This window comes from Talpa occidentalis, unplaced genomic scaffold (genome assembly GCF_014898055.3).
Source record: "Talpa occidentalis isolate TD23 unplaced genomic scaffold, MPIMG_talOcc4v2.1 talOcc4.17, whole genome shotgun sequence".
NCBI lineage: Eukaryota > Metazoa > Chordata > Mammalia > Eulipotyphla > Talpidae > Talpa > Talpa occidentalis.
Genome location: NW_023601754.1, coordinates 21,769,575 through 21,796,723, shown reverse-complemented (window position 1 = coordinate 21,796,723; position 27,149 = coordinate 21,769,575). Strand labels below are relative to the sequence as shown.

At 46.2% G+C, this 27,149-nt stretch overlaps 1 long non-coding RNA gene across 2 annotated transcripts; it reads right to left on the bottom strand.

Moving 5' to 3' along the window:
• Nucleotides 1–7,106: 7,106 nt before the first annotated feature.
• On the bottom strand, nt 7,107–26,626 carry LOC129146131 (uncharacterized). Of its 2 annotated transcripts, XR_008552638.1 has the most exons (4): nt 26,418–26,626; nt 24,859–24,934; nt 24,549–24,737; nt 7,107–7,185 (listed from the first exon to the last, which is right to left on the bottom strand). It is a non-coding gene; the product is annotated as an uncharacterized LOC129146131 (long non-coding RNA). The 2 variants fall into 2 exon arrangements; XR_008552637.1 differs by having other exon boundaries at nt 24,549–24,934.
• Between the last annotated feature and the right edge of the window lie 523 nt (nt 26,627–27,149).

Below are 27,149 nucleotides of genomic sequence, written 5' to 3'. Positions count from 1 at the left end.
ATTTTTCTTTACAAGTTTAATAAAATTCATTTGTAAAGCTGTCTGTTCTTGGGCTTGCTCAAAACATTTTTTTTATTACTATTTCAATTTCCATGCTTTTGATTGGTTTGTTTGACTCATCTATTTCTTCCTGTTAGCCTTGGGACTATATTGATCTAGAAATCTGCCCGTTTCTTTTAAAGTTATTGAATCTATAGGCATACATTTGTCCATCATAATCTCTTATGTCTGTCTGTGGTGATTTCTTCTCTTTTCCTTCTGAGTCTATTTAGTAATGTTTTTAAAGAGAAAGTTTAATAAATAGGACAATCAACAGCAAAACTAATTGGACCAAAAATAGGATAATCAAAACTAACTAGAAATTCTCAATCAATGAGATATGTCACAAATATTCCCTCATAGATGACCAGCTTTCAGAAAGTTGGAGTTTAATAAAATTCCCTTAAAAATGAACATTTTGCAAATAGTCACCCAATTTCTCTTTCAGGGTTCATAAAGACCTTCACAGTAGCAAAGTTTCTCAGGGTCACTATTATAAAGATCTTTGAGCAGGGTAATAGTTCTGGTTATTTGAGTATTTAGATCGGGATAAAAAAGAACTGGCATGTCTACCTTATTCATTCAGCAATCTGGTAGGTTACAACTATCTGCTGCCTGTGTAATTAATCTCAGGCTTAGCTAGTGCCTCCTAAATTAATGCAATTATCAGTGCCTCCGAATAGCCACCTTCATGCACTGCTATCAAAATGCATTGTTGATAGATCGGCAGCCAAATCAGGGATGCTCTGAGACTGGAGTTGGGATTGATTTTAATTAACTTGTTTCTCATATTACAACGGTGAGGAAAACAATGATTCTCAGAAGCACCAAATTAAAAGAGCCGGGGTTGGGGGTGTGGATGGGCAGAGACTCATGAAAATAACAGCTACAAGGTATTTTTGTTCCAGAACCTCCATGTCCATGCACTGTATTTTATTTCTGCACTTGGCCCAGACTCAGCCCTGAAATCTTTAGTGTGATTCTGCCTCTCATCACAGGACTTCTGTCCAAGAAGTCTGGTTTAATTTGCTTTGGGCTGTGGTGTGGCAGTCTTGGGAGCAGGGCAAATGTTTTCTCTCCTTGCTCCCTTCCATCCTGAAATATTTCATTAACTGTAGAGTTCTGGAACTAAAATGAGGTAAGAGAAAGAGCATTTTGATAGTTTGAATTTGTTTTATGCTGCAGCTTCTCTTTTATTTTTTTTTTAATATTAAATTTTATTTTTATATTCCCCCATAAATGCACACGTTTCTAGAAACACAGCCTGGTTTCTCTCAATGTGGAAGCAGTTGTTTATATCTTGGGACTGGGTTCCCAAGGGGTGTACATTCTTGGAGACAGACCACGAGGCATTGGTGTGAACATGGTATTCTCCAATGTCCTTGGAGAGAAGAAACCTCAAAATGAGAAGACCTCCTATGTACTATAACTTACTGAAGTTTTCAAGAAATCCTCCATAAAGCAAGTGAGCTTCCCCTTCCTCAGCCCAGGACCAGCCATCACTGGCCACAGACCCCTGCTTGGGCTCTGCCACCATTGGTACTGGAGAAAGGCGGCACTGGCTGGGATTCAGCTGGGCACTTTCCTATACAGGAAAGGACCTGGAACTGTGTCTTCAGTTTCCCCTTCTCTGCACAGTTTGCTGAGTAACCTTGGTGAGTTCATTCCCTTCAGACCTCAGCCTTCCCCTATACACAGGTCTGCCTTCTGTGATGGTAGACCTGCATCCCAGTCAAGTCAGTTAAAAGACAGACTATGTAGGGAAAAGGTGGAGAAGCTGATATAAGGACAGAAAACAAGAGAAAAGAAAGGGACTTGGGCTTCATGAAGAGGTGTCTTGTGGAAGACATTTTTCTTTGTAAAGGTCTAGGATTAGGAGCAATTAGAATTAGGAGGAAAGGCTCAGAGGAGGGGCTCAGGTGGTGCTGGGACAGGAACAGACTGACCATCCTTGGTGTCTGTGATGCCAACAGGCCTTCTAGAAAGTTCTTCCACTCCCAGGAGCCACTAGCTGTTTGTGGTGAGATGTGTGTGTGTGTGTGTGTGTGTGTATAATATGGAAACATCGTTTCCCTAACTTTATCATTTTGTGGGTAACTTTACTCCCTTGCATGTGCATGAGCTTCCTTCACCTCCACCAACTCTCCGGTGTTTTACCTCACCCCTACTTTCTACCCCGCCTCCTCCCTCTACCCCATTCCCTCAGTAATCAGTCTATTGTTCACAGAGTGTAAACATTATTCTTGCTGTACTTTGCCAGTTTGTTTCTTTGCTTATTTAAATTCTGCAAATGAATGAAATCTTCAGGTCTCTGTCCTTTACTTTCTGACTTATATCACTTAGCATCACCACCTCAAGGTCCATCCATTTGTTGCAAAAGGTGCTATTTTGTTGTTTTCAGTAGCTGAGCAGTATTCCCTTGTGTATATATTCCACGGCTTCTTCACCCAGTCATCTGTCATCGACAGTGAGGTGGGACGTGACTTGGCAATTGTGGACAGTGCTGCTGTGAACTTAGGAAGATGTAAATCTTTCTGAATTAATGTTTTCATATTCTTTGCGGAAATACTTGGACGAGGTTGCTGGATCATATGGAATACCTATTATTATTTTTTAAGGACACTCCATACTGTTTTCCAAAGAAGCTACACTAGATTCCCCCCAGCAGTGGATAAGGGTTCCTCCCTCTCCACCCCGTCACCAACATTTATTATTTCCAGCTTTTGTTATTTGTGATATGGGGCATTCTCACTGGGTGAGGTGATATCTCATTGCAATTTTGGCCTGCGTTTCTCTTGTAATACAGTGATGTTGAGTATCTTTTCATGTGCACATAAGCCTCCTGAATGTCCTCTTTCAAGATGTATCTATTAGGTCTTTTGTCAATTTTCAGATGGGTTTTTTTTTGTTATTGTTGAGCCATATAAATTCTTGTATATTTTGGAAATCAACCGCCAGTCAAACCTGTGATGGACAAATATCTTCTCCCAGCCCGTAGGTTGCCTTTTTGTTTCTGTGATGGTTTCTTTTGAGGCACCAAAGCTTTTTGACTGTGATGGATTCCCCCTTGCTTATTTTTGGTTTTGTTTCCTCTGCTGTTGAAGTTGTGACCCCAAATATATCTTTGAAGTTAATGCCCAGAAGTGTCTCACCTACGCTTTCTTTTAAGCATTTTGCAGTTTGGGGTCTTACATCCAAGTCTTTAATCCATTTTGAATTAATTTTGTATATGGAGTCATGTAACACTCTAGTTTCACACGTTTGCATGAGGCTGACCGTGTTGTCCAGCACCCTTGGCTAAGGAGGCTTCCTCCCTGCCTCCCACCTCCCCCGGGGCAGCAGCGGAGCCTCCAGAGTTGCTGCCAGTATTCTCCCTGCTACCCACCATCCTACCGTGTCCATCCATGGCATCAGCTTCTGATGTGGGCACGAGAGAGGAGAGGATACTGCTGAGGCCAGGGGAAGACCCCCTGTCCCCACACTGTCCCATAGCTCGAGCTGCTCCTCCTCCAGGAGAAGGCTGTCCCCGCTGCTGCAAGAGGTCAACCCACTTGGCTTCAGCCACCCTGAGTAAGAGAGTTAATTGGTGGGCCTTTCTGGTGGCACCAGGGGTTAAGACGCAATCTATGAAGCTATCCCCAGTCACTGCAGCACGAGTTCGATCCCCAACCAGGGAGATGACCCACATGATGCAGCAGACCTCTCTTGCCTCGCCCGCTGCTCCCCTTAGCAGTGTATTTCAGTCAGTCTGCCTATTCTGCTCCCCGCTCTGTCTCTGGTGAATCCTCTCACCCCCGACACCTCTGGGCTGTGCCCCAGTTCTTGTATGCATAAATAAATAAATCTTTATTTTTTTTAAAAAAAGAGTGTTATGTGGCAACAGTTGAAAACAGAGGGTTAATCATCTTCCATGTGACATTGGTTAAGGCCTTTCTCATATGTCCCTAAGTGGGTGGACTTGGAGCCAACAGAGGGGCAGCTGGAGCTGCCACCTGAGACTCGTTTTCCAGGCAGGATCTCTGAACTGCCCCCCCACTCCACTCAGGGCCCTCTTCTGAGAGGTGAGCCTGGCTAACAGTGATCATCAGCATCCTAATAAAGATCATCAGCCTCAAGTTAAAGTTATTTTAATGTGGATAAACATCGCTTTGAAAAGGAGCACCATGGAAGGCGTCCCTGGGGACCTGGCCACAGTGGTTGGTGATCTCACCTGCTTTTATGCGACCTCTGTGGTTGGCACTGTTATGGATTCATCACAGAGCTGGGCACGCAGAGGCCAGTGGCCTTGACCCTCTGGCCTGAATGGGCAACCTCTTCTCACCCTCTGCCCACCTTGAGCAGAAGCTCCGGCCTGGTGTCCCTCTCCTGGGATCTGCAGGGCTCACAGGCCCTGTTGATTCAAAGGAGAGATTTTGCCTGACTGGGCCGCCTGAAGGCTCTGACATCTCCGCCAGCCCTCTTTCTGCATGCTCAGACATCTCTTGTTCAGAGGTCACTGCTTGCTGCACTGACACCGTGGCCCTGCCAGTTGAGGGGGTTCTGCTCCAGGGGCCAGAGCTGCCTTCTACCTACCCTGGACAGTCCTGGATCTGGGATTGGGGCTTCCCAGTTTAGCCTGGGGTGTCCTGTACCCTAATGTTAATCCTCTGTGACCTGTATGAGGGGCTGAAACTTGCATCCGACAAATGAACACACCTTGTGACTCTGCTGATGACCTTAGCTCCTTAGGCGGACTGGCCGCTCTCCCCTGTCCAACTGAATCATTGCTGGTGCCCTTCCTGTCCTGTCCATCATCAGGGGTGAGCTGCTGTGATCTCAGAATCTCATCGTCCCCCCACTTTCCATCACCTGCCCCTCCAGCCCTCCCTCTCTCCTGTCCTCCCTCGCTCCACCCTCTCTCTCCGTCTGTTTGGCTCGGTCTTTCTCATCCTCTCCAAAGAGACCTCAGGGCCATTCCCAGTGGGAGAACGAAGCAGTGATGCTGTTTAAAAATGCTGTCTGACAAAGGGGTGGGAGGATTTTACTTGGTAAAGAGAAAGTCAGAGAGAGAACTTCCTGGAGAAACCTGTCAAGTAGTTTCTTATTCCAACCTGCACATCTTGTTGGCGGGGCTGTCAGTCTTTGGCAGGAGCCTATGGAAACCTTCTAATTGTGCTCATTGTGCTGAGGGAGATTATGTCTCATCATGGACATCCCCTGAAGACCTCAGGCCCCCTTTCTGGAGAGGCGGGCCCAGTGCATCTAGGGTGGGCGTCATTCCTTGAGACTGGAGACGAGCGAGCTCCAGCCACAGCTGCACCTACCAACTCATCACAGACGAGCAGGATGTGCTGGGAGGGCCACACCGGCGTCCTGTCTTCTGGTCTAAACACCAGATCGATTCTCCTTCACATCTGGCCTCCAGTGGCCATGTAACAAGCCACAGTTTCTAGGGAGAGATCTAGAGAACTGGCTAAGATCCTGTCACCTCCAACCTTTTTGACCTTTGCTCTAGTGTTTTCTCGATTATCTGGTTGTCCATGACAGAAAACAGTGGCTAATCTAAATCAAAAATGGAAGTCTATTACAGGGATATGGGGTCGTTCATAAGAAGAACTGGACCACAGAGCTCACAGGAGACAGAACCAGGTCTGTTCTGGTGGACAGAACAATAGGAAATGACCTGCAGTCTCCTCAGGGCACCAGCCACGGGATGAGTCAGCAACAGCAGCTTCTGTCCTCACATCACTCTGCTCGAGATTCAAATTCTCGTGAGAGACAGGGACTAATTGGCCTGGCTGGGAGGTGTGTGGGCACGACCCAGATCACCCTGCTTGGCTGTCCATACTGACTCTTTGCCATGAAGAAGAGGGAAAATCAAGGTCTGTCACCAGAGGAAGGGGACATGGGTGCTGGGAGGCCATGGTGTCACCCTCCCACCACCAATCCTAATCTTCTATGCCTGTCTTTGTCCTGCCTCCCCTGCTCCCACTCGGCCACCCTCTGGGTTTGGTGGTGTGCCCAGCCTCCCTCCTGAGGCTTTATGCCTTAGGTCTCCACCCATTCATTTATTCATTCACTCACTCCTCCAGCAAGAATGCATTGGGCACCTCCAAGGAGTCATGGGGGCTTTGTGCCTCCTTTAACATCCTCTGTTGTCCCCTCAATCAAACCTCCCTGCCTCACGCGATCTCAGTCCGTCCTAGACTGCTACCCATGTCTGGCCAGTTCCGGGCCCAAATGATGTAGGAAGGATGAGAAAGGGATTTGGAAAAATGTGACTTTCTATATGAGTAAAGGGTTGGTGGTAACTTTTAGTCATTACTACCAGGGATTGATTGTGTCCCTTAGATGGGGCAGATGAGTTAGAGTGAGGGAGTGGGAGAAAGATCTGGGTGTCTGGGGCACTGACAAAGGCAGTTCATTTGGGTGACAAGAAATGATTAAGGGGCCTCCCTGGTGGCACAAGGGGTTAAGCACAGCACTATGAAGCTGTCCGCAGCCACTGCAGCACGAATTCGATCCCTGGCCAGGGAGCTGACCCACATGGCACACAGACCTCTCCTGCCTAGCCCGCTGCTCCCCTCAGCAGTGTATTTCAGTCAGTCTGCCTGTTTTGCTCCCCACTCTGTCTCTGGTGAATCCTCTCACCCCCCACACCTCTGGCCTGTACCCCAGTTCTTCTATGCAAAAATAAATAAATTTTAAAAAAAAGGAAATGACTAAGGACATGGGTCCCCGGGTGCTTAAGTGGAGATAGAGTCACCTGCAGATAGAAGTGAAGAATAGACAGTGTGATGAAGAAAAATAACCTCTGACTTCGAGTCTGGGGGTCTAGCCCTAACATCCACCAGCTGAGCATCTCGGGATTCTGACAGGTCTGTCTGCTACATTCTGCCCACAGAGAAAAAATCCAGCCTTCAGATTTGACGTATTCCTTCCACTACATATCACTGTGGGTTCACAATTCCTCTTTATGCCAAAGCCAAAGGAAACAATCCCAACAGCCTGTCACCTAAATCACAGGAGATTTATTACTTTCAACCAGGGAGAGGCTAGCTACAAGCGGAGCATCACACACCCCTGGGAAGACATGGTCCAGCTCTCAGTGTCCTCGGCAGCCCATCAGCAGGTCATTCGTCAGAGCCCCGCCTTCGTGGTGGTGACCTGGAGTCAAAAAGAGAACTCAGAATTGTGTCCTCTGGGAGAGAGGAACATTGGGGAGATCCTGACTCCCCATGTCTCCAATAGTTTGTTAGGATCAGTTTAATCATCTCCCTAGAACAGGAAGACTATCATTTAAATCAATCCTGGGCATTTACTCTCTGGGCAGTGGACAGTGGGAATGGAACACAGCTGTCCTTCCACATACAGGGGGTGATGGCCAAGTTGAGTGCCTTCTGGACCACAGGAGGTCAGAAAGCCTGGGGCTGCTGATGTTCTTTGCAATGCTGGTTAGTGATATGAGCAGACCTGGGAGAAGATGTGTAGCTAAGAGGCCTTTTTGGGCAGACCACCAGGGGGACATTGTTTTGCCCTTGGCTAAACCACCTCCCCAAACCATAGCCGTGGACCAGGGCTGTTTCTTGGGATGCAGACCAACCCTCAGGGTGGAGTTGTGCTGGCCATAGCACCCCAAGCACTCAGGATGGCAGGTGCCAAGTTTTAAAGCTATAGGTGAGTGTGTTTGTGCTGAGGATTAAAAATCAACCTGTGGACACCTGTCATAGTCCATTATAACAAACCCAGAGACTGGGTGACTTATAATCAATGTAAATTTCTCTCTTGCAGTTCTGGAGGCCGGAGGTCTAAGACCAAGGTGCCAGCAAGGTCAAGTTCTTCTGGGAACCCTCTTGTGGATTGAAGCCTCCTTATGCCCTCATATGCTGAAAGGGATGAGTTCATATGCTGGGGCCTCTTTTATCAGGGCACTCGTGAGGGCCTAGACCTCATGACCCAATAACCTTCTGAGAGACACCTCCACCCCTCCTAATGCTATCACCTGGGCCTTAAGTTTTCAATATGTCAGCTTGGGGGGGGAGGAGAAAGCACACCATGCTTCAGACCATAGCAACATCTGGAACATCTGGAAGTGAAGTCTACCACTCTAGGGAGTGGCAAGAGCTCAGAGACCTAATAGACCAAAAGAGGCCTGAGAATGCTCATGTGCAGATGCTATAAGGACAGTGGAGAAAAGAGTCAAAACTGGGCTTGGGTTTCCCCACATCAGGGAGAAGCCTTCCTCCTTTGACGTGAATTCTTATCCAGCTAGTCTCCTACCCTTTAGGGGTTCTGAGGGTGGAGGCCACATTTCACCCTATATATTAGTCCCTCAGTGCTTAGCATAGGGCCATGAAAAGGGGCAGCAAACACCTGTAGAATGAGCTATACATATTCAGAAGGAATGCAGGAGTAAACCATGAGCATTAAGACAGAAAGAAACATCATCACAAAGTTTATGGGCTCATGCAGATCACTTCAGGGGTGAAGTATTTGGGCAGGACATAGTGGGGGGCACCATCTTGAACTGGAACATGTCCCATGTCTTGCAACAGCTTCTCTGTTTCCATGAGGATGAACATTTGGACCAGATATGAATTGTGCTGTGTGCCAATGAGGCCAGATCTTTTGAGTATTTCAAAAGAAACCTGAAATCTATATCTTAAAAATGATGACTCCACATTTTTAGTGTTGGCAACTAATCCAAATGTAAAATAAGACAAAGATTCATGTGAAGCCTTCCAAAGCCATCCTCTGGCTGAGTTCAAACCACCCCTGTCTCTTCCTTGCCTGGGTGGGGAGACAAAGGCCTAGGCCTGGGCATGACCTGCCCAAGGGTCACTGGAACAAGCAGAAGACTGTATGGGGAGGACAGCAAATAAATGCTCGGGGGCGTCCCATGCATTCTGAGTGGCAGGAAATCTCTCCTCTCCCTGGGGCCTGAGCTTCATTATCCAGCCTCCTGTAAGAAGGTTCTGGAATGGGCAGGCCACGTCTCCAACCTAATTGTCACCAAGAGGTCACCTTCATGCTCTCTGCATCATCAATGCTCCTTTTAGGACCACCTCCCCATCAGAGCTTCCAAAGCAAATGGAGCTAGAGAGGAATGGATCTTTGGGGCTTAGTTGATAACCTTGACCTTGAGGGTCTGGGAACAGGCAGCCCTGTAAACCTGTTAACTCTGTGCAGCAAAAGAGATGCAGGGAGGAGGGACAAGAAACTGCTCGGTAAAGAGTAATGGAGGTGAGCCCCTCCCTCTTCACCCCCAGGAACTATTGCCTGAGGCCCAGGGATGATTTGTTTGCCCACAAATCTAAATGAGATGACAAGAAAATCATCCCATTGGCTGAGAATGACTTGTTAATTAGGAAATAAAACCAGGGTCTGTCCTCTCAGAGCTGTTTGGGTTTGTGGGAGTTTGTTTGCTTGTTTTATTGAGTGGGTGGCTGCAGCCATCATGATAAAAGAGAGCTGATAAACAGAAAACACAGAAATCATTTAGCCATCAGCCCAAAGTGGGGGCTAGTGGGGGCGGGGCTCACGATTTCAGTGTTGGGGAGGAAGCCAGCAGCTGTGCTTGTCAGCTCTGCTTTTTTGTGCCAGAATAGACCTCTCTGCCCCGGCGAACACTCCAAATCTCTCATCTGCTTCTCCTGCCCCTGCAGCCTAGTCATTGAAGTCCAGGTTCAAGCTCACAGTCACGTATGGGTATGAGCTTGGTGGGGAATTTCCTGCATGCAGGGAATCCTCTTTAAGAAACAAAAGAGCACACGTTCAGGTATGAGGGTGAGTGCTGATTTAGAGTGTACAAAGAAATTATGTCAGTGTGCAATGTGGAGTACCCCACATACCAAGGATACATGTCCCAATTTGGGGTCCAGCCATACACCGCATAAAGATGAAAGCAGACTCTTAGTGTGATAGATCTTTAGTAGAATGAGTGTGCACAGAGAGGGAGAGAAGAGAGGGTGTTCCTAACGACAGTTTCCCACTAAAACTTCCGAAATTACCCCTCCCCTTGGGGGCAAATGCCCAGCCAACCAGGGTAGGCCTGAAGCTGGGACGCTGAGGCCTGAAACCTTGCTTCAAGTCTAAGGTACCTTTTGGTTGAGAAACACAAGAAAATGGTGAAAGGGGGCAGGCAAGCCTGGAAGAAAAGGAGCAAACTCCAAGTACAAGAAAAATGCAGCCATTGTCAGCGCCACGCCTCCCCGCCCCCCACAAGTGTCTTCACCCACGTGTCTCTCTCAGAGGTCTCCACTATCTCTCCCATGCTTCTCCTTCGAGACCCCCATCTCCTGGAGGCAAGCCAGAGAAACAAGCGCCCTTTTGCAGAACCCACCTGCCTTCCGTGTGACGTAGCTTCCCCGGCCCCTCTGCTGCACCCTTAGCTCCAGCAGCTAGTCCAAGGCCACTGCAGGTAAGTGGGGGCAGGGGACACAGTACCTCCCCCTAACAATAATGAATGAGAAAAATTTTAAATCTGCCAAGTCCCTCAAATATCAGAAAAATTAGAAAAATAACATAGTGTTTGTGTTAATTGCAGGCACCTCTCCAATACCTTCTTATTCTCTGTGTTTTGGCTTCATACTCTTTGTTTGCATATTTATATACCAATGATAATGTATACAATCTTTCTACAGAGAGAAGGGAAAGAAATTTTGTGCACCAGAAAGTGTCCATTTTGGTGAGGCGTGAGTGAGGTCCCACTCCTGAACTTCCCCCCCGGACTGAGAACAATATTAGAACAATGTCTCGCAGACAAATTTCCTGCCTGCCCATTTTTTTCACTTTCTTCTGGTGCTGAGCACAGTTCATGTGTTCTTCTGGGACCTGGCCCAGATATTGGGCCATCATGTTGGGTGGCAAGGCAACTCAGTGACAGTGAGGGCTGGAACGTTCCTGAAAGTCATTCCCACACCAGAACAGCTGCCTCTGCTTACTCGATTTAGGATTTCCTAGAAGCCATATGCTCTCTCTGGAGCCCCTGCTTCCAGGAACCCCTGCAGATCCCCAAAGCCACAGTGCAAGTCCCTTACATAAAATGTAGCATTTGATTTAACGGCCACATACTCACACATTGTGCATAACACCTACTGCAATGTCAACACTATGTAGATAGCTTTGCTACTGTTTTATTTCAGAAATAACGACCAAAGGGTGTCTATACATGTTCAGTACAGGGGCAACTATCCAAGGGCTATTATACGTAGTATAATTTTTATACGTATAAATATATACGTAGTATATATTTTCCTTCCATGTTTGGTTGAATCTGAGTGGGAACCGCAGGCAGGTATGAGGCTGACTATAATAGATCACACTCTACTCGAGCTAACTGTAACTCCAGCACCGCCTCTTCTGAGCCACATTACAGAACACCAGCAGCTAACCAGCACCGCATGGCTGCAGCGTGTTTTGGGAGAGGAAGCAACAGCCTTCATGGATGTGGTTTAAAAAAACAAATGAATCCATTGTGGTGCCTCTCCCAGGCCTTGAGTAAAAACCTTGGGTTTTCATCAGATTCTTGGTGATTCCACTTTTGTTAACAATCAGACTCTGCCTTCCCTTTGGAGGTCCTTCTCCTCCAACCTCATAGCGGAGGTTTGCAGAGAGGAACTCAGATTGCCGGGCCAGCACAGACTGGCTGTAGAGCTTTCAAGAAGTCACCAGCCCAGGGCTTCCCCTGGTGGTGCAGGTGTTTGAGTGCAGCGCTGTGAAGCTGTCCACAGCCTCTGCAGCGCCAGTTACATCCTGGCCAGTGGGGGAGAATCCCACATGGGGTGGCAGACCTCTCCTGTCTCCCCCGCTGCTCCCCTCAGCAGTGTATTTCGTCAGTCAGCCTGTTCTGTTCTGGCTCTGTCTCTGGTGAATCCTCTCACCCTCCCGCGCATCTGGCCTGTACCCCGGTTCTTGTATGCATGAATAAATAAATCTTTAATAATAATAAAAAAAAGAAGTCACCAGCTCAATCAGAGCCATGGCCACTTGCTTCAATGATGGGAAAACTCCAGATACAAAGAGAAGGTAAGTGGTACACACTTGTGGAGTATGCATTTGGCAAAGGCAAGAGCAGAATCAGGTGGAACAAGAGAAAGAATCATTTGGGAGCTTCTGCAGACCTTTGAGATAGCCACATCTATCCCATAGAGCACTAGTGAGCTGCTCAGATGGCAAAATTTATTGAGCATCTACTATAAGCCAGGCAGCCATCCAGGCAATAGGACTAGAGCAGTGAATTAGGAGACAAGACCCTGCCCTTGGGGAGCTCATATCAATTGTGGGGAATGGAGGGAACAATATTGTTTCAGGTGAATATAAATGGAGAGGATATTAAATAAAGCCTTGTGGTAGAGGAGGCTGAAATAGGCCAGCCACGACTTTCTGGAGACATATATGAGGAGGAGGGATATTTGCGTGAGGTCATGGAGGAGAGGCCTGGTGGAGGGTGTGCAGCAGTCCTGCATGTTTGAGAAGCTGGTGGAAGGGACAGTGGATAACAGAGGGTAAGAAGAGATGAATTTGCAAGGGACCTGGGATAAGAGGTAGTGAGTTAGGATTTTATTCAAATTGGCTGAGAATCCACTGGAGGGTTTCAGACAGGCCCAAGATAGGATCTGCTGTGAATTTTCATAAGATAGTTCTGCCTGAAAGAAAAATCTTTATAAGGGTTTTAAGAGTAGCTCAGTAAAGAGACCTTCTCAGTGAGGCTGAGGGATGGTGGTGGCTGGGCTGGGGTGATCCTAGAGGTGGAAATGGAGAGATATGGGCATAGTTGGGAGGCAAAATCAATAGGATTAACACGTGGACTGGATGTGCATTGGGATGAAATGAGAACATTCAAGAAAGGTTACCATACTTTTAGTCTGAAAAGTTAGATGAATGCTGGCACTTTGAGTGTTGGGATTCCCACACTTTGGGAAGTGAATTAGTTATCTATTCTGTGTAACAAATTACCCCAAGACTTGGAAACTTCGAGTAACAATAAAAGTTCATTATCTTTCACAGTACTTGTGGGTCACACATCTGGCAAGGGCTTCATGGGGGTGCTGGCTCGGGATGTCACCTGCGATTGCACTCTTCTGAAGCCTTGGTTGATGCTGGAGGACCTGCTTACAAGATATCTCTCTCACAAGGTGGAAAATTGGGCGAGAAGGTTCAGGCCCTCCTTCACCCTCCAGCATGTCCATATGATGGCTTGGGTGTCCTCACCCCAGAGGAGGAAGGCGGAGGCAACATGCTCTTTGCTGCTCTTTGTTCCAGTCACTTCTGTCGGTCACACAGGTCAACCCTATCCAATGTAGGAGGGGGGTACACACAGGCGTGAGGGGTACATGCACTTTCTTTGCATTTCCATGGAACTCCTTGAGTTGTTACAGAAAACACAGTTCAGACCAACTTAAGATGAAAAGTGCTAAATGGAAGGTCCAGTAGAGTATATGAGGCTGGATTTAGGAGCACAAATGATGCCATCAACACTCAGTGTTTCTTCTTCCTTCTGTGTTTTCCATTCTCACAGGTGAGCTGACTCCAAAGGTAGCTGCAGCATTGTGGGCTTCCTAGCCAGGCCATGCTAGCTCCAGCTGAAAAGAGAAACTTTCTTCCCCAAAAGTTTAAACAAAAGTCCTAGACCTGCTGCAGGTTCCTATTGACAGATGCAAGCTGACTGTGGGAGTTGGGAGGCAGGATCAGACTCCACCGAGGGGGCCGTGTCTGTGCTCTGCAGGCACAGAGGAGGTGAAAGCATGCACTCACCTCACAGTATGGGAGTAGAAAGTGTCTGTAAGTAAATAACTAGAAGGCAGGTGGAAAGTGCTAGAGTGCAAAGTGTGCTTGAGAGAACACAGAGGGGTACCTGAGCTGCATCTTAAAGGATGAATAGGGTTAATCTGAGGAAGAAGGCACAGCATGAACACAAGCAAGGAGTCAAGAAACAGCAAAGCAGAGGTGACTGGAGAGCTACAGGCGGTTCCTTCTTTCTAGAGCACTAAGGCAGAAGTGGCAGAGAAATGGCCTGGCTGGGTGAACAATCTCAGATCACAAAGGCCTTATGTTCCACAGTGGGGAGTCCAGCCTTCCCCAGGGGCACTGAGCTGCTGTGGGGAGACTGTGGTTAACAGCATCAGGCCTTCCTCCACAGTGGGTCTCTCTAGTGGTGAGTAGAAGTGGATCAGATGGAGCTAGGCCTGAGATTGGGGGTGGGAGGAACCATGAGTCTAGGTAGGAGGAAAGTGGGTTGGAAGGAGACAGAATGGTTTGACTGACAGCAGGTACAGACTTGGGAAGGCAGTGCAGACCTGGCCAGTACCTGCAACCAGCTGGAAGGGAGGGAAAAGGAAGACTCCTGTGTTCCTTGGGCTGGGTGACAGGTGAAGAGGCTAGAAGTGACTCATTTTCTGGAACTGACAAATCCAGCTTTCCATTCTTGACCCAGAAGAGCCTTTGCACATGACCCTAAGAGCCACTACAAAGAATGTCCCTGTTGTGCTGCTTGTCATTGAAAAAATAATGGGGGACACAGCCTAGATGTTCTGCAATGAGGAATGGCTATGTTAATTGTGGTATAGCCAGCCAGTGGAGTATTATATGGTCATTAAAAAAGACAGAAGTAAATATTCTGATGTGGAAAGATGGCCAACACATCTTGTGCAGGGAGGTGAGTTGTCAAATGATACATAAAATATGATATAATTTAAGTAAGCAAAAACAAACACACCTATCTGGATCATCTGTATTTGTATGTGCATGTGTGTCAATGCATCTAAAAACAAATAAAAAACATAAAAAGATCTGTCAGCATAAAACCAATCAATAACGGTCTTGACCTCCAAAGAAACGCTTGGAATGGAAGCATTCCTTCCCATCAGCTCTACCTGCAATGCATGAATGTTTACAATATGATGACTATTGAGTTGAGGGGCCTGTGGGACCCCATCCTGCAAGTGCTCCAGGAAGTTGGATGCAAGACTTATAAAGAAACCTTGTTCCTCGCTTGAATCATGAATGTGACTGTGCAGATTTTAGCGAGGTTCTAAATAAGATCAAGTGTAGCTTCCCTTTTTTTATTAAGCTTATGAAGACCTGTAGTAGGCCTCAATCTAGGAAGAAAAAAAGAAACAAACAAAATGTCAGATTGGAGACTTGTTCAATAAATGTTGCAAAATGCCATATTTAAATATACTCTCTCAATCAAGACTGCTTTGGCTGCAGGAAACAGCAACCTACTCAAACTCTAGATGCAAAAAAGGAAGGATACATTATGAGGATACAGGTCTGAGATCCCAGGACAAGAAGAATGACCTCAGCAAAGTCTACAATCTGGAACTGCAAAGCTGCCAGGTATTATGACCATTTTTTCTGGTGTAGGCAGAGCTTGTTAAAGGTCTCTCCCTGCTCCAAAGCAAAAGGTTGACTTATAAAGGGTTTGTGATTTTTCTTTCTTAAAAAAAAAATATCGACGCGACATGGTTTCGTAACACTATGTAGGTTTCATGCAGACAGACATTTCTATTAACATCTGTATATGCACACTGTGTTCACCACTCCAAGTCCAGCTTCAGATGGCGTCTTTCCATCGCATCCAGCTCCAGGATTTTAGGGGTTATAAACTGGATCTCTGCATCACACAGCTTCCCCTTCGGAGAGAAGACCCTTGGAATCCCACCTGAAGTAGCCAGACTGCTGAGCTCATCCTCCCAGCCCTGAGCACAGCAGTATTTGTGCTGCCCATCTGGGGCGGGGGGGAGAGAGCACACAGAGCCTGGCCCACCACCTCCTCATTGCTAATTTAGCTCCAATTTGGTTGCATTTGCTTTGCTTGCAACTTTGTGGAGAGTAGAGGAACATCAAGGAAAAGGGGAGAAAAAGCTGCCCGAGTCTTTCCTGTGACTGGCTGCTAATAAAGTTGATTAGACTGACAAGTCTCTCCTGTTTTATCACTGACAGCTTGTGTCCTCATTTTGATTTATCACCACCACACCTACCTGACTCAGGAGTGGAGATTAGCCCAAATTAAAGCTCGGGTGACTCAGGAGAGCTGAGACGTGACAGCAGGTGGGAGGAGCGGGTGAGGGGGTGAGGGCGCAGCTAAGATCTGTGGGCAGGGCTGGGGGGTGGAGACAGGCTGGACAGACCTAGGAGCCAAAGATAGCGGTCCCTGGGATTGACATTCCTGCTCTCCACTCGGGGAGGGTGAAGATTACTGTTTTCTTCCTGGCCAGGCATGAAAGTCCATAAATAAAGCTTGTGGATGTTGTGTGTGGCTCTGTCAGTCTCAGGAGGGTAATAAATCTTAACTGAGACCCATCTCTGCAGATACCTGGGGATGTGAGAAAAATTATCTCCAATATAAAATTATGCATTGTGCCCTGATATCCTTTCTGGGCACACTGCAGCTGCAACCAAAACCCAACAATTTCTCAGTGTGCGCTGCCCAGAGGTGAAAGGGGATATGCTATTTAAGTCCCTGGGATCAGTCTGGAATCCCCTCTGCTGACCCTACCCAGCACCCCTATAGGCCCTCTGGCTGCTTGTATCTCAAGATTTATCACTTAGCTGCAAATTTTGGCAATTTGGCCCCATGCTTTCTGTTGCCCCCAAGAAGCCAAATTTTGAAGACCTCTCTGAACTCTTCAAGGAACTCACACTGTAGTGTGAAGAACTCACACCAAACATCTGGTCTAGGCAAATGCTTGGCAGACATTAGAGTTATTGCTCTTTAAGGATCCCTCCTAAATAAACTTCTGGCATACCAGACTAGGAAATTTCCAGAATAAATAATTACAACATTGATGTTCACCAAGATGATCATTCAGTAGGAAAAATAAAATCTAGATAAACCCATATGCTAAGACCCCAGGATTGACTGTCCAGTCCTAGTGCCCAGGTCCTGCCTTGTCTTCTTCACTTCAGTGGTCTCCCCAAGCACAGGTCCTAGAGCACAGCGGACACTGGACGGGTGCTTGCTGAAGAAGTAAGCTGACTGAGAGTGTGCCATTCAGAACTAGATGGTGAGAAGGGTGGTCAGAAGAATGTAAAATCACACAACTCACAACTGAGCTCTTGACTCCCATATCCAAATGCCTTCCAAACATCTCCCTGTGAATATCAAATAAGGATCTCAAACACTAGACATCCACTGAGTTCCTTGTCTTAAGAGTTCAACCAAGTGGATACTCAAGGTAAAGTCTAAAAGTCAACCTTGAATTCTTTCTGTTTCTCTCATATGTAATGCATCAGCCATTCATTCTACCTCCAAAATATACCCCAATTCCAGGCACTTCTCACTCACTCTCTGCTACCAGTGTGGTCCAACTGTTTATCATCCCATGGCTAGGTATCAGCACTAACCTTTTTTTTTTAAGATTTTATTTATCTTATACAAGAACCGGGGTACAGGGAAGATGTGCAGGAGGGTGAGAGGATTCACTGGAGACAGAGCAGGGAACAGAACAGGCAGACTGACGAAATACACTGCTGAGGGGAGCAGCAGACAAGACAGGAGAGGTCTGCTTCGCCATGTGGGATTCTTGTTGGCCGGCCAGGATCGAATCCACACTGCAGAGGCTGCAGACAGCTTCACAGCACTGCGCTCAACCGCCTGTGCCACCAGGGAGGCCCAGCACTAGCCTTATAATCATTGCCTCTACTCCTGCTCTTCCATACCACCCCAGGGTGGGGGGGAGAGAGCACACAGAGCCTTTCCCACCACCTCCTCATTGCTAATTTAGCTCCAATTTGGTTGCATTTGCTTTGCTTGCAACTCTGTGGAGGGTAGAGGAACATCAAGGAAAAGGGGAGAAAAAGCTGCCGGAGTCTTTCCTGTGACTTGCTGCTAATAAAGTTGATTAGACTGACAAGTCTCTCCTGTTTTACCACCCCAGCCCCAACATTCATTATCCATACAGTGGCCACGAAGACTTTTCCAGAACATAAATCAGAGCCATTGTTTCCCATCACAACTACTTATCATAACCCCACAAGAGTCTACATGACCTTTATCTTGACTAATTCTTTAACTCTCATATGACCAATGAAATTCTTTTTTCTTCCAACTGAGCTGTTTTCCACACTAGGGTTTCATCTGCCTAAGATCTTTACATGGGGGACTCCTTTTCATTCAAGCTTCGACTCAAATCCTCTCCCTCTCTTTCTTTCAGAAATGTCATTCCAATCTCTACTAGTCCTTTCCTTATAGCACTTTTACTGATATTATCTTATTTATTTGTTTATGTGTTTATTTTCTGCTTCCTTCCACTAGAGCTGGTCTATGTGTTTATTGCTATATCCCCAGAGACTAGAACAGAGCTAGGTACACATAGGCACTCAATGAATATGTAGCTTTCTAAATTATAATGGCTCCAATCAAAACACCAAGGTAGAAGTTTTGTGGCCACACTTCTTACTCCCAAAGGAGTCAGGAATTCTTGCCTTGGTTAACTGAACTTGACCTTGGCATCAGGGGAATGGCAGCATCTTCAAGGAGAAGACTTCAAGGAGAAGCCATGGGATAAGGAAAGGGGTCTGTAAGAGCCATCCTGTGGGCCTTCTAGGGCCTTTAGGATACTCCATTTTATGGACTTTGCTTTTGCTTTCCCCAAACTCATGCCTGTGTTTTGGAAGTTGATTTGCCTGACTGCAAAGCCAGACCAGGCATGAAGAAGCCTAAATTGCAAAAACAGTCAGAAAGTTGAGTTTTCATCAGAGAAGATAAAACTCATTGTATTGATTGGAGCAAGGTAGGAAGGGTGTAGGGAGGTGAGGGGGGTGCAGAAAACAGCCAGAAGCTCCCATTTCTATGTGATTCTAATCAACTCAGAGGTTTAGCTTGTCTGTTTCATTACACCAGGGAAGAAAAACGAAAGAGCTGACTTAACCCCACCCCCACAAACTAACACACCTGCAGGTAATATCTCTAGCTTTCCAAATCTTTTTTTTTTTAAGTATTTTCCTTATTAAACTTGCACTGGGTGAATCTCCATTGGCCTATTGATTTGAGTATTAGACTGTGTATCAAATATATGAAAATATAAATTGTTGTTTCAGAGAGAAATGACTGTCTTTATATTGTTTCTGTCTCCAGGGCTCTGAATATTCCCTGGGGTTCTCGGGCTGAATAGAATCAGAACAAGAGCATCTTCTTGGCTAATGTGAAGTGAGTAAATGCTTTTGGTAGATTCTGAGGCATCTCTTGGTGCTGTGGCTAAAGGGCTGAATTTTTATTTAAAAAAATTTATTTATGCATTCAAGATGTTGGGTACAGGACAGAGGTGGTGGTGGTGGTGAAAGGATTCACCAGAGACAAAGTGGGGAGCAGAACAGGCAGACTGACTGAAAATACACTGCTGATGGGAGAAGCAGCAGGCAAGACAGGAAAGGTCTGCTGCTCCATGTGGGTAGTTTCCTGGCCAGGGATCGAATTCATGCTGCAGCAGCTGCAGATAGCTTCATAGTGCTCATGTTTAACCCCTTGCGCCAGCAGAGAGCCCCCTAAAAGGCTGAAAAGTTTTCTAATTATTTATTCTTAAGCATGGACTCAGACCCTCTGATATGTGACTGCAGTGTTTAAGTCTTGATAGTGGCCTCTGTGTGGGAACCCATTGACTGGATGGCAATGGGCCTCATTCATCCCTTCTGCGTGTCAGAGGTGGGTGCAGGGAATTGCACTGGCCAATGTGAAATCAACTCCTACAAGGTAGACAAGTAATGGGTAGAAGGGAATGGAGAGATCGTGGAGGGAGAAGGGGAGGAAGAAGTAGTTAGCTAGTGGGGGTGTCTGCTGATTTCTAGAAAGAGGTCCAGGGCAGAACCATAATTATAGATCTGTCCATGCATCTCTAAGAAAGCATAGGTCCACGATGCCTATGAAAGTCATCATATTTATACTGATTTAGCCTGGTCCACTGTGTGGTGTGGCTGAGCAGCTCATGACCTGAAATGAGATGCCTAGCTGATGGGCATTTGGGATTGAAATGGAGCTGATGCTGCCTGCTCACCATGCTGTGTAGCCCTAGTTCAGAGCTGTGTGAGCCCAAAGGATGGAGTGTCTTTTAAAATAATTCTTTTTATGATAGTCCTCCCAGCTGCGGTATCTTTATATAATTGTCATAAAGATCTAGTATGTTCTGGTGGCTAATCCAAAGCTACAATTCCACATTGCATACCCAGTTTGCTGTGATTCCACCTTTACAAAGTATTCCTCACTTCCTTCGTGTTAATTCAGTTCACTCCAATCTATTCTTCTATCTCACACATTGTGTTTTTCATATTTAGAAGTTCAAATTGGTTGTATTTTTATTTTCCATGTTTGCATTTAACATACTCATGCTTTCTTCTACTTTCATGAATATATGGAGTATATCCTTAATTGATAGTTTAATGATCATGTATGCCACTTGTATCATCTGTATCATTTTGGGGTCTGTTTCTATTGGTTGATTTTGTTTTTCATTATCTGTTGTGTTTTCCTGCTTCTGTGTGTCTGATAATTTTTGACTGAGTGTCAGGTATTATGAATTTTATCTTGTGTGCTATATTTTTACTTCTTTAAATGTTTTGGAGCTTTGTTCTGAGATCCATTTGCATTACTAGAAATAATTTAATCCTGTTAAGATTTGCTTTTAACTGTGTTAGACTGGACTGCTCTAGCCTTTATTATAAAGGTAATTTTTGAAAGATTTTTTAAAAGATTTATTTATTTATACAAGTACTAGGTACAGTCAGAAGCACGGGAGGGTGAGAGAATTCACCAGAGCCAGAATGGGGAGCAGAACAGGCAGACTGATGAAGTACACTGCAGAGGGGAGCAGCAGGCACAGCAGGAGAGGTCTGTCACACCATGTGGGACCCTCAGTGGTGACCAGAGATTGAACTGGCGCTGTAGAGACCGCAGGCAGCTTTGCAACCCAGCGCTCAATTGCTGCACCACCGGGGAGGCCCTATTATAAAGGTAATTTGACCTTACCTACTAAGCAACACTTTTCTCAGTACTACACCTGATGCCCCATGTAGATGAGATTTCTCTATTCTGACTTTTGAGAATGAAAGTTTCTAGTGTTAGGAACTTTTCTCCCTGTTCATTTCCAGAGGTCCTATTCCCAGTCTTGGATGTCTACCTACATTATACACAATTCAGTACTCTGATACACACTAGAAGAAGAATCTCCAAAGTCCCCTTGGTGAAGATCTCTACTCTTTTTTTTTTTTAAAGATTTATTTATTCATGCATAGAAGAACTGGGGTACAGCTAGAGGTGCAGGGGGTGAGAGCATTCACCAGAGACATAGTGGGGAACAGAAAAGGCAGATTGACTGAAATACACTTCTCTGAGGGGAGCAGCAGGCGAGGCAGGAGAGGTCTGCTGCACCATATGGGTCACCTCTCTGGCTGGGGATCGAACTTGTGCTACAGAGGTTGTAGATAACTTCACAATCCTGTGCTTAACCCCCTGCACCACCAGGGAGGCCCCAAGATCTCTACTCTTACCTGAAATCTCTAGCTCCTTTGGCTTCTCCAAACTTCCAGTTCTGTCCCTTCAATTCAAAGACACCACCTGGGATACCACTTCCTGATTTTGTTCTAGAAACTCAATTCAATCAGGGAGATGGCAGAATCAAGGAGCTCACTTTGCTTCCTCCTTGGCAGGAGTCCTACACCACCTGTAGTACAATGTCTGAAAACCATAGCTCCATATATTTTGTCTGATTTCTTAATTGCTTAAGGTGGGAGGAGAAATCTGGTCTTTGTTTTTCTATCTTGGCCAGAAACTAGAATGCCTCATATTAGCTTATAAAATAATTTTCTCTCATTCAAATATATATATTGCTTTCAACAGTTCAAAGCATCTTTTGTTTGTTTCTTTATTTTGGCAACAACCAGCTGACTTCAGCAGGACTGACATTTTACCCCCTTTTAAAGGTAGAGCATTCAAGGTACCTGCCTGAGAAGATTGTGCAGCCAGTGAGTAGCAGAGCTGAAATCCAGAACCCAAGCCTTCCAATATGTTCTTCCCTGCTGGGTCACCATGAATTTCTCTACCTCTTCAGGTCCCACATTAACTCACCTCCTCAGCGACCCGTCCCTGATTTTGCTGCCCTGATCACCAGCACAGCATTTATGATTTGGGATATTAAAAAATTTCCAAGAACCCTTCACAGGGGCTTAAGAAATATTTATTGAATGAGCAGAAAAGACAAGTTCCTAGATGCAAAAGCTCTTGGATCTCCAAAGGTCCAATACAGGGTTTTCTTGGACATATAATCTGGTATTTTTGCTGCCCCATTTGTGACATTCGGATTCTTTCTGTCACAAGTGACAGAAACCCCAACTTAAGTTGGTAAGAGGGTGAGAAAGAGAGAATTTATTTCTACCAGATGAAGCTGACTTCAGTCAACATTAACGCCAGCACTCTCTTCTCTGTGGTAGTTTTACCCTCAGATTCTCCTCCTGATGGACAAATATTGTTGCTGGCAGTTCTGAGATCATCTCTAAGGAAAAAGGACCTCTATTTATAATAGTCTCATGAAAGTTTCCAATTTTACCCATGTTAGACCAGCTGAGCTCACCTCTTCACCCTGAACAGATCACTGGCCAGGGGAAAGAATGTCTAGGATAAATGTCCACCTGTGGAATAAGCGAGGATGGGGTGTCAACCACCTTCACCACAAGGATGGAGAGTGGAGAATGAGTCCTTCTCTACAAGTCAGTTAAATATCCATTGCCAGACAAGAGGGAAGTGAGTTTGGGTGGGCAGATAGCCACTAAGTACTTAGGTTGGGTATGTGTTGGGGGATGGACATGGTCCCCACCTAAGCTTTCCTCTGATAAGGATTATCTTCGAGTGCTTCTTGAACTATGTTACCAAATAAGACCTCTTTGTGAAGACTCTTGAGGCCCAAGGAAAGGAAAGTGCCTAGAGGAGAAAGCATATTCCTGGAGAAACTGATGTCTGTTCCTGGAATCCTGGATGCCCACACATACTCATAGACCAACTAAAAAGTCATTTATTTAATCACCATTCTTGGAGGCTACAGCTCAGCATTAAGTGAGATAATAAAATGTTTGGGCATTCATTTATTCATAGTTGGTGTGCCAAGAGCCTGACACATACTAGGCACATGCTTAGGGCTGTGTTTGACTGGGTGAGCCTGGACAATAGCGCCCAATGGGAGAACAGACTGCAGGACTATATTGTAAATCTAGAAGTGAGGATGAGGCCAATGCAATAATCAGATCTTGTGTTCTTGGATGCTTGGACATATCCCTTGCTGCTACACAATGGTCTGCACTAGAGCAGACCTGGTGAGTGATAAAAGCAACAGGAATGGTTCAATTCCAGTTCTCAATGACCGGTTGCTCTGAGAACATCCTTCTCCACCACCACCTACTCCTCAAGTGCCAGAAAGAAAGATCCCCCAATTAAACTCTTCCCTCCCTCTTCCCATAGAATGTTGATCTCCTTTATGGCTTATTCCAAAATCTTCATTGTGATATTGGTGATAACAATTGATGATGAAGGTGAGGATGATGAAGAGGATGATGATAACAATATGGATACCATTTACCAAGTATGTATCACCTGACTCAATCCTCACTGCAATCCCAAAGTAAGCACATTATTACCCTCCCTTCACAGAAAAGGAAAATGAGGTATCAAGACCATCGAGTTGGGTTTTTACTAAAGAAATACAGCTGATATCTATATTTGGTTCCTGAATGCACATAGGTTGGACAAAGATGGAATTTTGAATCCAGATGGTCTCCTTGCATAGCTCTGCTTTTTACCTCATTGTATTACACCTATTGCACTACCTCTACCTAGGAGTACTGTGCAACACTTATATGAGATGGTGCATGTCTTTCCAAACAGCCCGAGTTCCTGGAGGAAAAAGCTGGTCTCCACTCCCATATGGCAGGGATGTTGTTCTGTACCTAGTGGGTATTTGGCACACTCTCCCTGAGTTGCAAGAGCAGCAACCTATACCCTGAGACAGAAATGGAGTTGTTTACAGCAAAGCCTCTCCTCTCTCAGATTCATCTTTTCCTGCATCGAGACTAATAGCTCATGTAAACAATATTAATCTTTTAGAATAGCTAGCTGCCTCAGCAGAGTGACTGTAAGGATCTCAGTCAGGATCTACGTGTGCAGGAGAGTTGGCTGCTGCAGCTTGGCCCAGCCTGGCCCTTCTGCAGCCTCATCCCATTTATCATCCAGTGAACTAGTGGTTTGTCACTGTGAGAAACACGCCTCTGTTTTTAGTATCAAGGTCTTGGGGAAGAAATCATAGACTCTCCCTGGGGTGAGCCACCCAGGGTGTGAACTGAGGACAACAGTCATAAATTCACAGGCCCTGAGTATGAAGGGTTAAACTATGGTTCAGTGACAGGAACCCAACTCAAGATGGCTCACACAAAGGGGTGGACTGTCTGGAGTAACTGATGGTCTCCAGAGGCTCAGGGGAAGGTGCTTCCTCTTTGTCTCTCTGCACCTCTCCCTGGCTCTCTTACTTCTTGGGTTCCCTCCAGGTACTCACCTCATCTCTCCTTCCACTCTAGGACCCTCTCTTTGCTGGTCAGGCAGAGCAGACATGCCCTCTCCAGCCCTAGACTCAACATCATGTAGTTCAGCGATGTTGGAAGAGTTCTTCTCCAGGCAGTATTGGAGGAAAAGGAAGTCCACAATGGGCTCTGACTGGCCCACTCTAAAACTCTGGATGCTGATGCTGTCCATGAGGAGGCAAAGGTGGGTTAGTGGGGTCTGTGTCAGATCCCCATCCTTCGGCTTGTGGGGGATGGTGTGATGGGATGGGCAGCCCCTCCAGAAGCTGGAAAAGGGGAGTTCACCAGTAGAAGCAGTTTGCTGTTGCAGGATGGAAGGGTTGTCCAGCAGATGTAAACATCGCTGTCCCTCGTGAGGATTCTGTGGGGAAGGTGCAGAACCGGTGGCCCAGTGGGGGGCCTTCAGGCGGGGGATGCTCCCCTTTTGTGTCTTTAGCAGAAGGACCTCTGGCTTCCTTTTCCTCTTCCCTCTCTGGTTGCTGCTAAGTCTGTAAAGAACCTGCCAGTTCCTAGCCAGGCCTTCAGTGTGAGAGTCGTCTCAGGAGCCAAGGTTTTTTTTTTTTAGGTAGGACCCTCGCCCAGCGGCTGGGGAAACAATTGGCGCTGCAGAGGCTGCTGACAGCCTCGCAGCCCAGCGCTCAACCGCTGCGCCACCAGGAGAGGCCCAATGGCACATATTAAAAAAACTAGCAACAACAAATGTTGGCGAGGGTGTGGAGAAAAAGGAACTCTCCTGCACTGCTGGTGGGAGTGCAAACTGGTCCAACCACTGTGGAAAGCTGTGTGGGGATTTCTTGACCTACTAAACATAGAGCTTCCATATGATCCAGCAATTCCACTCCTAGGTATTTACCCAAAGGACACAGAAACATCAATTCCAAAGAACACCTGCACCCCTATGTTTATAGCAGCACTGTTTACAATAGCTAAGCTTTGGAAACAACCCAAATGCCCAAAAATAGATGACTGGATCAAGAAGATGTGGTACATATACACCATGGAATATTACTCAGCATTCAAAAAAGATAAACACATGCAATTTGCAGCAACATGGATGGTGCTGGAAGGGATCATGCTCAGCGAAATAAGCCAAAAAGAAAAAGAAAAATACCGGATGGTCTCACTCATAGCAGGAATCTAGAAAACTTAAATAAGGGACCAGGAAAATGAATAACTATAAGAAAGTGAAAATCAAAATCAACAAAAAACTATGAACCAGAGACACTTTTAGGGGGGCAGGGGCGGGAGGGGAGGGATTGGGGTCAGAATGGGGGCGCTGCAATTGTATGGGGAATATAACAATAAAATTTATTATCTAAAAAAAAAAAAAAAAAAAAATAAAAACAAAAGCGGGGCCTCCCCGGTGGTGCAGCGGTTGAGCGCTGGGCTGCGAGGCTGCCCACAGACTCTGCAGCATCCGTTCCATCCCTGGCCTCTGGCGAGGGGCTCACTTGGCATGCAGACCTCTCCTGCCGTGCCTGCTGCTCCCCTCAGCAGTGTATTTCATCAGCCTGCCTGTTCTGCTCCCCGCTCTGGCTCTGGTGAATTCTCTCACCCTCCCACACTTCTGACTGTACCCAGCGCTTGTATAAATAAATAAATAAATCTCTAATAAATAAATAAATAAATAAAAATAAAAACAAAAGTGCTTGTTATCGAGATCTTGTGGATTCACTCACTGCTGGGGGAAATCTCTCACCTAGTCCCCTGCACACTTTGCCCAGTTCCCTCCGATGTAACACCTTGCAAAACTAGACAATAATATCACAACTGCAATATGGACATTTGTTAAAAAAAAAAAAGTTCCAAAAGTTTGACTTTTTTTAAGGGTTATTTTTTCCTACCTCCTCTCCTCGGAAGCAAGAATTCAAAGCTCACCACAAGAACCGGCACATAAAAAGTGCAGAGGAACTTGACTCTAGATTTCAAACAACTGACTCTTACTGTGGGAAATCTAGGATGCAGCTGGCTTACTAAGAACCTGGTGGTCACAGGAAGGATCTTGCCATTGAAAGTGAACACCAGAGCTTGACCCCTTTCCACGTGGTAGGAAGCCCTGGGTTTCTTAAACATTCTTCTCACCTTGGCGATGGATGGGCTATTGTTGCATATGGAACTCCCGGGACAAGGGGCTTCTCAATCAGCCCCTTTGGTGGACTTGAGAGTCTATGATTCGGTACAGAGGGCCACGCCCACCCTCCATTAACGCAGCCTGACACGGCAGGTGTCCCTCTACCCAGAGGCGATATTCAAAGTATTTAATAAGCTCCGAGGCCGGGAGGCCGTTGCACACAGGAGGGATGCCCCCAGCTGTCGGGCCGGAACCCTGCTCAGCCAGTGTTAAGCCTTCATTTACTGGGCAGTGTGGAGACCTGGGGCTCTCAGACGATGGGTCCCGGAGGGCACTTGGGGTAGTCGAGGCCGTCACTGTTCAAAAGGACGAAGGGATTATTTTAATGTCTTAACAACCAATCCAGTTCCACCCACGGCGAGAGGCTGCCCTGCTTGTCCCTCATGCCAAACACTCCTGACTGCTGGTTGTGACCCTGTTCACATCAGGGGCTGTTGTGCATCTC